General features: G+C 44.4%; 1 protein-coding gene across 8 annotated transcripts in view; it reads right to left on the bottom strand.

Annotated features, from left to right (window-relative positions):
* CELF1 (CUGBP Elav-like family member 1) overlaps window positions 1-15,193 on the bottom strand; it is a 1,362,987-nt gene that overhangs the window by 794,730 nt on the left and 553,064 nt on the right. The gene's annotated exons all lie outside the window — the stretch shown is intronic.

Here is a 15,193-nt window from a genome sequence, read left to right as displayed (position 1 = left end):
CATGCCCAGCAAAAAGAAGCAGAAAACTAAACATGGTTCTCCTTCTTCCAATCCACAAAAGGATTAGCAGTACTCTTCCCGAAGCATCTTCAATAACTTTCTGTATCCAGGACCCCCTCCAGAGACAGCTATCCCTACTTCCCCAAGGCCGCCTGCTTCTTCACAAAAGAGGGGTAGAGAAGAATCTTCACCTGAGGAGGACCTCTCTTCTGAAGAGTCTCTAGCTTACTCTACCCAAACTCTCAGATTTTTTTTTTTTTTTTAGATGAGAGATGTGGAGAAAGATTGGGTCAGCCTTTTTGAGTGGGGCAGTTTAGGGCTGGTGGCTGGAGTGTGTGGGCAGTTACAGAGAGGGGTCCCCCAAAGGGGGGCCACCCAGAGGGGTAATCTCTCTGTCGTCAATCTGCGATTCTGTTTCTAGGCACCTTCCTATGTTTCTGGCTAACTCTAGGGTCCCTTCTGACAAAACAGGTAGGTTTGGTTGGTTAACTTCTGTGGTACCTAGGTACAGAAGTGAATAGGAGCTGTCTGCAGTCTTTCACAGTTCTATCCTGTTCTTGAAGAGTTTGAAAAGCTTGGCAGTTTGGGGGGGGGGGGGGGGCAAACAAAAGATTCTCGTCTAAAGTGGAATCCACTATTTTTGCCTTTAAATCCTCAGTGACAGGAGGGCTACATAGCTATGCACACCTGCAGATTACAGAGCCTGTAGCAGCTGCTCCGGATAAGGCCTCTACAGCTTCATAACTACATTTAATGCTCTGTCTGGCTACTTGTATAGCCTAAGTAAGGACAACATTTGTTGCCAAGAAATCAGTATCCTGCAAATCCACCACTACCTTATTTAAAGAAATGAGAACGGATATCAAGTATTTGATAATCTGGATTTGGTAATTAGTAGCTTTGAATGCCAAAGTAGAGGAGGTATAAACCCTTTCAACCCACCCAGCCATGGTTCTGCTATCCTTGTCTGAAGTGAGGACACTGGCAGTGGGAAGGAGTTTAGAAAGCTTATCAGCTGGGGGGGATTGCAGAAAGGTCAGCCACAATATTTTTAAGCAAACATTTAAACTCATCAGGGACTTTATAAAATTTGTCTGGTCTTTAGGGAGCAGGAGGCTAGGAATCAGAGGCAACAGAAGTGGAATGAAAAGCATCCAAACAATATCAAAACAGGAGATACAGGGAAAGGGGCTGCGGTATAAAATTCCAAAAGGTTGCAGTATCTTTTCTGCACCTCTGAGATATGTCTAGAACTCCCACTCAAAATGCATTATGATATTAAAGATACTCTCCAAAAGAAGCTCCTTCTACAGGAGAATAAGTGAAACAGAGTCCTTATCTGAACGGAATTGGCCAAGAAAATGGAATTGAGAGAAGTAGGCCAGAGGATGGTCAGAATCATGGACCTCCTTATCTTCAGAGAAAGATGATTCTACAGCAATCTTTTGAAGGGTGGAGAGACGGGGTTGAGAGGAGAACGAAGAAGGCTTCAGAGCCGAAATATCCTTAAACAAACCTTGAGAGAAAACCATGCATTCTTTCTCCCTACAACAGGAAGGAGGAGGTAGAAAGGAAGATGCGTGTTTAATACTCCAATGTTTCCCTTTTGGTGTGACCTCTACACTGGTACCAAAAGTGGTGGTTCATTTCCCTGACGTATGGGATCTCTTCCCTAACCAGGATTTAACGGATGCCCTCTGGGTCCTCAGAGGAGATGATACGTAGTTCACCTGTTTGGACAATCCTCAGTATTCAAGGCCACCAATGCCATAATGGCCTCCAAGAGACGTCTTGGCAGAAACCATATAAAGAGTCATCAGACTATGTGTGTTCTGAAACCTCTGTTGGTATGTTGGAGTCAGAAAGGGCTGAAAGTCTCTGGTCTGGGCCTAATAAAGTTTTTCTTAAGTGGTGGAGGTGCGGTTGGGGAAGCAGAATCTGCCATGTTGGAGTCTGCCAAGCGTTTGAAATGTTAGGTCTTCAAGAAAGAATGTTAGGTCTTCAAGAAAGTGTTAAGTGAGGACAAACAGTACAGCAAGGTCTTAGATACAAAGGGCTGAAGGATGGAACAAGCTTTGTAGTCGTGTTCTGTGCCTAAGTGGAAGAGACACTGGGTATGCAAAGTCTTTTTACTGGATTTGCCTAATGCACTTGCACTTACCACTTCTAGCTGACATCTAATACTAGTAAGAAAAGCAGTTAAGAAATATAAAGGAAGGTACCCATATGCGGCATTTATATGAGCATTCAAAGTAACAGTACTAACAACCAAACTACAGTCCGATGGATACATGACTGGAGATCAGGCTGGCAAGCAAGATAGTCTAGGGTTGCCACCTTTTGTTGTGGTTAAAACCGGACCTAGGCCACATCCCTTACACTTCCATAAGCCCACCCCCTTTTCCCCCCACATCTTGACATCATTGCCATGTCAGAGGAGTGGGAACACCTCATTTTTCATTTGTGATGCCTTTTTTTTCTGTAGAATTTTGTGCTTTTTGCATTAAAAAAAAAAAACATAGTAAATCTGCAGATTTCGAAAACAGAATACTGGAGTTTGTACAGGGCTTTCTGGACTACCGGACAATCAGTTTGGTTTCTGGAAAGTTTGGGAAAAGACAATGGACAGGTGGCAATGCTGAGATAGTCTGAAGAACTATGCTCATACATCCACCTATGTACGCCTATGCTTGCAAGCAGAGGCCACATGTCGGACATACGATAGTGGAAAGGTAAAGCTTTGCTACCACAGCTGGACAATAGTGGTGATAAACAGTGTGCAAGGAATATTGCAACAGTGACTTCAGACAGAACATAAAATGGTGCGACAGTATGGCACATACTTCGAAAATATGCAAGGAAGGAAAAACAAGGAAAATGAAGAATGAGGAAATGTCACATGAAATACAGTGACAGCCAGTTGTGTTTAGAGTGCTTTACTAACCATAGCATAATCTGGCACGGATGAAGAAAATGAATACTCGATTTGTAAAGGTGCAGGTCTCCTATTCTGTTAGGATTTTTCTGGGAAGGAAGGAATATACATGTGGTTGAGAAGACAAAAAGATGGAGCAAAATTAAGAAGAATGAGTAATAAAAGAATGATAGCCAAAAATAAACACTACAACGGCAGGGATCCACACCACGAAAATCTTTATTTAAACAATTGTACAATTGTTTAAATAAAGATTTTCGTGGTGTGGATCCCTGCCGTTGCAGTGTTTATTTTTGGCTTTAATTTGTGGACTTGACACTGTTTGGCTCTATTTCATAAGGTTTTAATAAAATAATGATGCTTTTATGGATGAACAGGAGTAAAACACTCAGACAGTGTGGCATCATACATTTAAAGTGTAAGATGAAATACAAGAAGGTTTATTAGCTAGTAAATAGTCAGACATATGATACTATGATGAGCAGACAAAATTAAGGGAGATTACAACATGTGTATGACTGGCTTTGGCCGGGAAAGATATAAGCCCCTCTCTGATTGGATTTGATCCTAGGTCAAGACTAGATAAGGGCGACATGCCAAGAAAGTTATGACGTTGTGGAAATTGAAGGTCCCCTTCCCTTAGTCACTGGCATAGACTAGGGATATAAATAAATCTATGCAGAGGTAGACCTACTGAACTCTATACATTATAGAAAGGTTGAATTAAGTACAAACGTGCAGTTTTAAAAGTACTGTATTTCATATTTTCCGTTACCTAATTGTGTGTTTCACTGAATAGTGTGCTGTGCGTCTCTCTGCTATAAGAGGGGGAGGTGGTCTTCTCACTACTTTGTTATCTGATATTTAAATGACTTCCGCGGTGGTGCAGCGGTAGCACTGTTGCCTCACAGCAAGAGGTTCTCCCATTCGATTCATGGCTTGGGTTGGGAGTGCCTTTTGCGTGGAGTCTGCATATCCTCCCCGCGGTCGAGTGGGGGTTCGAAAGACATATGTTGAATGGGTGTGCCTTTGTTAAAGGTTGAGAGTTGGGCTGGCAACTTGACACCATAAGAAAAAAAAAACAACTGAATCATTAGCAGACCGGAGCTCCGCTGTGGCGACCCCTAATCAGTAAAAACTGAAAGAAAAACAACAGCAGCCTTGAGGGCTTCCTCTGTACTTCAAGTGCTAGCCACAAAGTTTGAGAATTCATTTTAGGCTCAACTTCTGAGAGACTTGGTTGGCAACACATTAGAAGCTGAAGTTAAGTGCAAACTTGCAGTACTGTATTTTAGTCTTCAGTTAAGTACAAACTTGCACTTTTAAAAGTACTGTATTTCATTTGTTCTGTTACCTAACTGTGTTTCACTGCATAGTGTGCTGTGTCTCTCTCTGCAGTTAGTTCCCAACCCACCCTCCCTGTTCTTGTGTTGGTGGCTCTGGAACTGCCGGCCCGTCCTGTAAGTCTGTATTTGAACACTCCTCCTGGGTCCATGTCATTTGCTCACTTAACCGACTACAGTGAGATCATATTCTGAGTCTAGTTTTCACTTTACTTAATACAGAGAGAAGATATGAGGCCAACCCACTTAGGTCCTTCCTTCCTCTCTCCTTACACTTTACTAACAAAAAAAAAAATGCACTTTATTCATCTGCTTTTACTGTACTTGTGTTTCCTCCTACTTTATTTTGCTTTTGCCTTTTCTTACAAGTACTCAATTTTATTTATTCTGCTGCATTTATTACTGCTTGGTAGTAGCCTGATTAAATTGTAACTGTTATTCTAAGTCTTTTGGTTTAAGCACTTGGGCTTCATACCGGTTGTTTTACATTAAGAAGGTTTGTGGTCCGCACTGTTGTGGCACTACAGGTAACTTACATACTTCTAAGCTGGGAACTGCTGATTGAAGGCTCAATGTCTGCTATTCTAAAAGTGTATTAGTTCTGGTTTAAGCACTTGGGCTTCACGCCAGTTTTTCTTCATTAAGAAGGTTTGCTGTCTGCAGTCTTGTGGGAGGAGAGGTTGGATTCTGCCCTTCTGAGCTGGGAATTTCCGGTCACAGGCTTATTGTGCCTGCTTATTTGAACTGTTTCTTTCTGAAATTGGTTGGCCTTGTTGCTGTAGCATAGACTAGATTCAGGCCTGCTGAATCTAGCTTTGTTTGTATAAGTTGAGAACTGATCCAGGAAATCTTTTTTTGGAAAAGGTTCCCCTGCAGCCTAGCAGCAGGAGTGTGCTGTTAGAACTGGTCTGATTGAAGACTGCTGGAACAGGGCTTAGTTTTCATCTTTTTATGGTTAACCTGGGTAACTTGTTTAAATCAGTTGCTTGTTTTCTATTGTTTTTTTTTATATATATATATATATATATATATATATATTTAATTGCACTTTATTCATCTGCTTTTACTGTATTTGTGTTTCTTCCTACGTTATTACTAGAAGCATTGACTACAACTCTGATCTGAGATATATAACAATAAGTATTCTTTTCTGTGCATTTAAAGTATTTTTTTTATTTATCTGCTTTATTTTCAGGAAGAAAAAAAAAAAAAAAATACTTGTTTCCCACCTTTCTAAACTAGTATAGTCCAGTTTTCAGGTTAGTGCTGAATTCAGGGCTGTGTTACAAATCAATGCGTTTGCCCATACCTTACTTGGATAGAAGGAAGTTTCTCTGTTCACCTGTGAGAGAGGGGAGCTTTGTGCAGCCTATCTGTCCCTGGAGGAGTGGTTTCAGCCCAGAAATTAGTAGTTTATTGGCCATTTCGGGCTAATTTCTCTCTCTTTAATTTCCCTGCTATAAAAACCGCATTTACCCGGTTTTGCGCACCGGTCAGTGCCGGTTAGCTAGGGTATAACTATTCCCAGCTCCACAAAGTCTCCTCTACAATTTTTTCCTTGGAACTAGACAAACTTTCAACTTAAGCACTCAAGCCATTCATTTCTCAGCCAGGCACTTGCTCAAAACTCATAGCAAGCACTTATAAATCCTAGCACTAGGCCTCCCTATACTGTACAGAAGGACAAGGCTATCTATTCGACCCTATCAGCAATTCAGTAAAACAGTCCACTGTGCCAATCCAGGCATGTCCAAAGTGCAGTTTCAGGTGTACACTCCAGTCCAACTGGTGAATCTGGGCATTTGGAGGCAAAGTTACAACTGCTTTATGTACACAGACAACCATCTCCTCCTACCACCACACACTAATACATGCGAGAGATACAATTATAGAGCCAACCCAGAGGCTAAGCTCTCTCAACCCAAGACTGGATAAGACAGTCAAGAGGAGAAGGGAAATACTTGCATCACACCAACAGCACCGGCAAAAAACACACACAAATAAACAAAAAGATACTCGGAGGCTCTAAATAAAAATCTGCAAAAGCAATAGAGCCCTCCAAAGAAGACATCCAAGCAACTTCCACCCACCAACACAAACCATGAAACACATACTTCACAAAACCAGTGTGCCATGCAATCGGAGCCCTTAAGGCAAAATAACATACCCAACATACTAGTAATACGTGACTCTACAGTCAGACACACTGACATCCCACTCACTAGGCTGAATAAGGAGAAGGTTACTTCGCCATTGGGTGCCAGGTCCCTCCAGAACAAGTACAAATACGACTCTGTCATTGTCCATGTTGGTGTGAATGACCTCAGATGTACCGCCCTAGACTACATGAAAAGAGACATAGAAGACCTCTCTGATCACGCAGCCCAGGCCGATATGACCCTGACCCTGAATAGCATCCTGCCCTCCCAGGAATGGTACAACGGTATAGAGAAAAATCCGCCTGGGATGACATGTTCGACAAGCCACGCTGCTTCATTAGAGACGGCTTGTACCAGTCACCTTTATGCTTTCGAATACTGGCCAAGGCTCTTGCCACCCCCAAAGTACCTTTTTTAGGCAAGGCTCAAAAGACAAACCCCACCACTGTAAATAGCACAAGTAACAAAAAACTGAGGGTAATGCGACTCAATGCCAGAAGTCTAAACTTCAAAATGCATGCACTCGAGGCACTCCTCAGTATGGAGATATACGTGCAGTGGAAAGTTTCAAAGTCCCCATGCAAAAAGATAACACTGTCCAAGCTGCACAATCATTTACTAATGCATTCTACGGGCATCTACAAGAATGCATGGATCGTGCTATCCCAAGCAAAAAGTACAGTTTTGTACCTACCATAAATGTAGACGTCCGACAGATATGCAACTGCAGTCATAACATATGGGTTGTCCTGCCTCAGGCAGCCCTCGGTCGGCCGGATTCCAAAGTCTGGGTCCGACGTCGGCTGATGTCGCATTTCTCTCCGACGTCAGAGCGGCTGGAGTACATAAGCATCAGCCAACGCCATCCTCTTCAGTGTTTCTTGCCCCAGATGCCAGGTGCCCTCCAAGGAAGGCTGTAATCAAATTGGTAGATAAAACAGGTTTCCAGACAAATAAATAAGCAATAAACAGATACACCATAACAGATATCCCCAGCTAAGGATAACAGGGATAGGAGTGGACCCAAGGCATAGAGGGGAAGGAGGGAGGGAAAACCCGACTGCAGTCGCATATCTATCGGACATCTACATTTATGGTAGGTACAAAACTGTACTATATCCTTCAAGAATGCAACTGCAGTCATAACATATGGGTTAAATACCATAGCTTAGCTGGGGGAGGTGGAATGCTCTAAGAAAAGGATGGTGTAGCTATCAATCCCTGCTCTGGATCTGGAATATAGAGGAAGGTTGTAATGCTTGGAAAATGTATGCACGGAGCTCCATGTAGCAGCTTCTAGAATGCCTTTTGTAGGCACCCCTCTTAAGAATGCTGTAGAGGTGGCTGTAGCTCTGGTGGAGTGTGGTCTGACATTGGCTGGCACACTCTTTCCATGGAAGGAATAACAGAATCTGATGCAATGTCCAATCCATTTTAAAATTGTCTGTTTTGAAATTGCTTTTCCTTGTACTCCAGGGGCGTAAGCTACAAAAAGCTGATCAGACTTCCTACTGGTCTTGGTTCTGTCCAGGTAGTAGCGAAGTTGTCTGTGAATGTCCAAGGTATGCAACAGTCTTTCCCCTTTGTTCTCAGGATTGGGAAAGAAAGTAGGCAGGTGAATTGCTTGATTTAAAGAGACCCTAGATACCACTTTTGGGAGAAAGGTAGGGTTGGTTCGTAAGGAGACCCTGTCTCTGTGAAAAGTTATGAACGGTGGTATAGCCATTAGGGCCTGTAATTCCGAAACCCTTCTTGCTGAGGTAATGGCCAACAGGAAAGCTGTCTTCCAGGAAAGAAATTGCAAATCCACAGAAGTTGCTGGCTCAAAGGGAGGTAGACTCAATTTTTCTAGGACAAAGTTGAGGTCCCAAGCTGGTACTGGTGCCTTTCTTGGGGGCTTTACATTCTTGATTCCTCTAAGAAATTGCCTTAACAAAGGATGTGAAAACACAGGTGGATCAGTGTTGTATCTAGCTGAGATAGCTGAAGTATGCATTTTTATAGAGGAGTATGAGAGTCCATTATGTAGCATATCTGCCAAATATTCCAGGATGAGTGGGATGCTCAAAAGTGATGCATCATGGCCCTTGGTGGTATTCCAGATGCTGAATTTCTTCCATTTGGCTGAGTAAACCTTTCTGGTGGATGGTCAGCGGGCTTCTGTCAGTATCCGCTGAACTTCCTTGGAAAGAGGTAGGTTGAGGTTATTCATGGGATCTCCCAAGCTGTTAGCTGTAGCGTCTGGATGTTGGGATGGACTGTCCTGAAGTTGTGTTGAGTCAAAAGTTGGGGCCATTGGGGAAGGGCCCACGTTTTGTTGTGACATATGCTCCGTAGTAGTGGGTATCAGTGTTGTCTTGGCCAGTCTGGAGCTATTAGGATCCCCTTGGGCTGCTCTGCTTTGATCTTTAGTAACACTGTGGTCATCAGTGGCAGAGGTGGAAATGCATAGATTTTTAGGGAGCTCCAGTTGAATGAGAGAGCATCTATTTTCCATGTTTGTGGATGATATGTCCTTGAACAGAACTTTTGTAAGTGATGATTGAGGTGGGAGGCAAATAGGTCTACGTCCGGCCTGCCCCATGTCGAAGTGAGTCGTATAAAGATTTCTGGATGTAGCCTCCATCCGTGGGGGTCTAGGAAATTCCTGCTTAGACTGTCCGCCAGAACATTGTCTTTGCCTGGAACAAACTGGGATTGCAGCTGTATGTTTAAGCTCAGTGATTTTTCCCAAAGATTCATTGTCAGTCTGCAAAGGGGGTAAGAATGAGTGCCCCCTTGCTTGTTTATGTACCACATCACAGTGGTGTTGTCTGTCCGTATTAGTAGGTGGCCTGGTTGTAGTTGTTGTCCGAAGGCCTCGATGGCATGCATTACTGCCAGCATTTCTTTTTGGTTGATATGTAGATGTGTTTCCTTTGGAGACCATTGTCCTTGAATACATCTGCCCTCCATGTGCGCCCCCCATCCAAGGTCTGAGGCGTCTGTGGTCATGGTCTGTGTTATCTGAGGTTTTTTGAATGACACAGATGTGTTTGACTGGCTTACTGAGGCCCACCATAGAAATTCCTTTTGAAGACATGGAATGAGCGGTATGGTTGCTTCTAAGTTGTTGCTGTGTTGAGACCATAAGCTTTTTAGGTACCATTGAAGCTTTCTCATGTGTAGTCTTGCTAGTGGAACCAGGAGAATGCAGGATGCCATGTAACCCAGGGCCTGTAGGAATCTCCTTGCAGTCATCTGGGTGAGCTTTGCTAAACTTTTGAAGTAATGAGTTAACTTCTTTTGCTTGTCTTCTGTCAGGTAAGCCATTTGAGAGGCTGTGTCTAGTTTGGCTCCTAAGAAGGTAATTTGCTGGGATGGCTGAAGTCTTGACTTTTGAAAGTTGACTGTGTATCCCAGAGCCTGTAGCAAATGTATGACATAATTCAAGTTTTTTGTCAGTTAGTTTGTCGGCCGCTTGTATGAGGCAATCGTCCAGGTACGGGTAGATTTGAATCCCCTGGAGCCTGCAATGAGCAATTACTGAAGCCAGGCATTTCGTGAATACTCTGGGCGCAGTAGATAAGCCAAATGGCAATGCTGAGAATTGATAATGCTCTGGCCCTGAAAGAAATCTGAGGTATCTTCTGCAGCTGTGTCTGATAGGGACATGCAGGTATGCCTCCTTGAGGTCCAGAGTAATCAGCCAAGACCCCTTGCCCAGCATGGGAAGGAGTTGCTGTAGAGTCAGCATTTTGAACTTTGGTACTATGAGAAAAGTGTTTAAAGCGGACAAGTCCAGTACTGGTCTCCATTGAGTTTCTTTTCTTGGAACAAGGAACAGTCTTGAGTAAAACCCCTGACTTTGTTCATGTTGTGGAACTTTTTCTATTGCTTTGATCTGAGCAAGCAGAGAAATTTGCTTGATAGTCTCTGCCCTCTGATTTTGTGGAAGGTTTGGCATGCCCAGTTTTCTTGGCAAGGTATGAAAATGGAACCTGTAACCGTGGTCTATAATGTCCAAAATCCATTTGTCCTTTGTCAGTTTGTGCCAATTTTTTGTAAACAGAGATAATTTTCCGCTCAAAGGAGCTTCTGCTTGCTCCTTGGTCAGCGGAACTAGAGGAAAGTCATTGAGATTGTCCCTGTGGGGTGGGAGAAACCCATGTGTCACTTCTTTGGTTTGCTGGTTGCCATTGTCGTCCCCTGTAGGATCCTCTGTATTGGCCTCCTCCTCGGGCACGCCTGTTTTTGCCCCTTTGAAATCTTTCAGGATTAGGAAAGGACCAGTTTTTAGAAGGCCAGTTCCTGCTGAATCTGGGTGGCTGAACCTGGAGGAAATCTTTGACTGTCTGAACTGACTTGGCCTTTTCCTCAATGGACTTTAACACATCTTTAGCATTAGCACCAAAAAGCTTGTTCTTTTCCAAGGGTGCATCAAGAAGCTTTGCCTTAACATGATCTGGTAAAGGTTGATCTTTTAACCATGCATGTCTATGAATGACCGCCCCTGTCATAGCTGCCCTACATGAAGCTTCCAATGCATCATATCCACACTGTAGAAAATGATTGCTAACTTGCTGAGAATTGTGTACAGCCTCCTGCAAAGACTTCCTATCTAAAGGTTCAGGGGAGGCCAATCTTTTCTGTAAATCATCTAACAGGAAATCCTGATATTGAAACATGTGAAAGAGACAATTGAGAGCTCTCATAAATAAAGTAGTGGAGGTGTAGACCTTCTTCCCCCATCTCTCTAAGGACCTTGCTTCCCTATCGGAAGGCAAAGGGTTTTTGGAGGTGGTAGCTGAAACCCCTTTAGGCCCCTGGGAAATTGTTTCTAAATCAACAGCATGGGCCCTAAAGAAATGAGAATGGGTTTCTTGGACCCTATAGTATCTGTCAGGCTTGACAGGAGCAGGAGGAAGAGTATCAGGGGTAACACTGGAGTCAGAGAATAAATCATCCAAAACATCAAGCACAGGAGGTATTAGCTAAGGGTCTGTGTTGGGGCTTTTTAAGGTAGGTTCGAAGGCGCTTTCTGGAATCTGAATATTCCTGGCCTTGCCACTTAAAATGTTCCCTCATGGAATGCAGAACTTCCCCAAAAGACATATCCTCCGGAGGGGAAGCCGAGGGAATGGAGTCGTCTGCATCTGAATCCTCATAGGTCTGGAAGGGCTCTTCCTGGCTTTCGGAGTGAACAGAGTCCTCAGAATCTTCATCTGTGGGAAGAGGGTCAGAGGGTTCAACCCTGGGCCTCTTATCAGGAGGAGGCTGGGATCCTCTCTCAGGATAGGCCTGGGAACCTCTGATCAGGGAAATTAAATCTGCGGCCATAGCCATGATTTGAGTTTCAGGAGTAGGCTGAGGTAAGGTTTTAGCAGAAAGATGCTTGGACTTGCTGGCTACCTTGGCACGTGTGTAGGCCTTGATAGACATGGACATGGGAGGCCTAGCCGCTCCACGTGCAGGAGGGACCTTATCAACAGCAATGGTCTTGGGCATTTCCTCGGTTTCAGTATCTGGAGGAAAGTCAATAACTGGCGGAGTGGCCTCCGGTATCGGACGTATCGGTAATGCGGTGTCTTCGGTTCGGAGCGGTGGAACAACTGCCTCAGAGGGAACCGGAGCACTCGCGGTTAGTTTTGGCGTGGTGTCGGTGGAAGACGCGGGCCGAGTATGTCGGTCCCGGTCTTTTAGTTTCTTAGGAGTCTGCGTTGTCGGATGTTCCGACGGCATTGTATAGTCAAATTTATCGCCGAAAAAGTCTTCAGCAAACTCCGCCCGGCGCCTGAGAGTGCGCTTGTTGAAGCGACCACAGGCGGCACAGGCCGAGACGTCGTGGTCTGGGCCAAGGCAAGGGAGGCAGTAAGAGTGGAAATCCTTATGAGGTATTTGTTTACCACAAGACAAACAATTATTTACTTTTTCAGTAATTTCTGACATCGGCTGAGGCAAGAAAAGGTCCCCAACGGGGTACTTAGCTTTTTTGATGACTTTGGTTTCGAAGAATACAGGAGCTGACCGACCGGCACTTGCGAACTGCTTCTGCTTCGGGCACCGCGCGGCAAGAAAGACTGGAGAAGATGGAGAAGATGGCGTTGGCTGATGCTTATGTACTCCAGCCGCTCTGACGTCGGAGAGAAATGCGACATCAGCCGACGTCGGACCCACACTTTGGAATCCGGCCGACCGAGGGCTGCCTGAGGCAGGACAACCCATATGTTATGACTGCAGTTGCATTCTTGAAGGACATCAAAGACTCACTCCTCCAAGAAAAGGAAACGAGTCTGGTGGATCCCTGCCATAAGCAAGCTATACAATAGGAGGAGGAAACTAGTACAGAAGAGTAAAATCCCGAGAAGGGAAGACATCCCTGATCAGTATCAGCAAGAAACTACGATCCCTCATAAAATCGTCCAAGGCGAGCTTTGAAAGGAAACTTGCCAATGACTCCAAAGATAACCACAAAGAATTCTTTAGTTATGTCAAGAATCTAAGTGGCAATGCTCAGATCTGCTTGGAGTTGGTGCAGAATGGCACAAAATACACCAAACCGACCGATATAGCCAACATCCTGGCAGACCGGTTCAGTGCAAACTTCACCCCCCTCTCTCCCCCAAAAGGGCCCATAACCATATCAGAAGAATGTAGAGACACTGAAATCACAGACACTCAGGTTAAAACAGCCTTCTCCAAAGACAAAAACACAGCATCAATGGGACCGGACGGTGTCCCAGGCTGCGTCCTACACAAGCTCAAAGACGAACTAAACCCTCACCTAAACACACTGTTCAAACTTAGCCTCTCCACAGATTACGTACCCATAGAGTGGCACACAGCAACGGTTAGTCTACTCCACAAAGGTTGAGCCACAACAGACCCTGGCAACTATCACCCTATAAGCCTGACTAGCTTGGTCTGCAAGGCTATGGAGCGCATCATCATGGAACTCATTAACAGAGACATTGGGAACCTCCAGACATTGGACCCTACACCCAGTTCGGCTTTGTTTAGGGCAGATCATGCCTCCTAAACCTGGTGGACTTTTTTGAGACTTTTACCAAGTCTACAGATGAGGGAAAGGTGGTACACACAGCCTACCTATACTATGCAAAGGCCTTCAGTTTTATTCCCCATTCTAGTATTACAGACATGCTCACCAGCCTGAACATAAACACCTATGTCACAAGATGGGTTGCCAACTGGCTCACGGACAGAACCCAAATAGTGAGTTGCAGGAGTTAGGTCTGACTCCAAACCGGTTATAAGTGGCATTCCCAGGGCTCAGTCCTAGGACCCCTCCTGTTCGTCATATACTTCTAAGAGGTACAGAAAAGCACAGGAGGACAATGGATGACCAAGTTTGCAGATGACTGCAAACTAGGGGCTATAACGGACTCTCCGGCTGACACAGACATCCCTCAAAAGGGTCTCAATCAGACGGATACCTGTTGTCAAAATCATGGCCTCAAGCTAAATGCCAAAAAGTGCATAGTCATCCCCTTTGGAAAAAACAAACTACCACATAGGTGGTAGTCCCCTAAATACGAAAGACGTAATAAGAGATCTGGGGACCCAGGTAGATAGTAATCTCTCCACTGATAATCACATTGCCAAAGTGGTTAGAAAATCCTTCTATGTGGCCCACCTAATCACAAAAGGGTTTGCATCCAGATCAAAAGAGGTCATTATGCCCCTCCACTCATCAGACCCATCAGAGTACAACGCTCCATTTGGGTTGTACCTCACAAGACAACTGCAACAGCTGGAAAGACCACAGAAGTACCTCACCAAGAGGATCACTGGCCTCAAACAGATGCCCTATGCAGCTCGAATGAAGAAACTCCAGCTGTACTCGGTTGCATACTGCCTACTCTGAGGTGATCTCTGCCTGACATACAAGGCCATGTCCAACCCAGAATTGATGGACATGCTCTACCTAAAGAAAACCTTATCCCCCTCGAGCTACACACTCTAGGATCTAAACCTCACCACAATAAATAGGACATGCTGGAGGGATAGCTTCCTGTCCCGGAGACTTCCCATGCTTTGGAACAAAATTCCAATCTACATTAGGCAGAGGTCCTCGCTAACACTCTTCAAGAGAAACCTTGACGAGTGGATGGGAAAAGTACACTTGTGTACACTTACCATAAATGTAGATGTTCGAGTGTATTCACTGTTGCAGTCATTACATTTGGGTTATCTCCTTGCAGGTAGCCCTCAGTCGGCCTGATTAACAAAGTCTTGGGTCTTGCGTAGGTTGCTGTCCCTTCTTCCATGACGTCAGGGGTATAAAATATGCAGCCGACTCCATTACATCAGTTTTTCTTGCCCCAGATGTCAGGTGCCCCCCTAATGGGAAGCTATTAAATATAAATAATAATATATTAAATATAAAAGTGCAAAGACATACCTCCAACAAAAAAAGCAAACACACCAAAAAGGCTTTTAAGCATAGTAGAGGTATAGCCAAAAGAAGTTAGGGGGTTGGATGAAGGGTAACCAGGACTGCAACAGTGAATACACTCAAGCATTGACATTTATGGTAAGTGTACACAACTGTACTATAATCTTCATGTTTCACTGTTGCAGTCATTACATTTGGGTAGATTCTCAGAGCTATGGTTGGGAGGAGGAATTTAGATAGCATTAGGGCCAGCTATAAGGCCCTGCAAGACTGCAGTGGCAAAGCCAGCTGTGGATTTAGAGAAAAATTGGCAAATGCTCATGCTTGGTGAAAGTATGTACAGAACTTCAGGTTGCCGCTT

Source organism: Protopterus annectens, chromosome 9.part0 (genome assembly GCF_019279795.1).
Source record: "Protopterus annectens isolate FY-2018-M chromosome 9.part0, PAN1.0, whole genome shotgun sequence".
NCBI classification, from domain to species: domain Eukaryota; kingdom Metazoa; phylum Chordata; order Ceratodontiformes; family Protopteridae; genus Protopterus; species Protopterus annectens.
The sequence above is the reverse complement of the archived record's forward strand: the minus strand, read 5'-3'. Positions and strand labels throughout refer to the sequence as shown.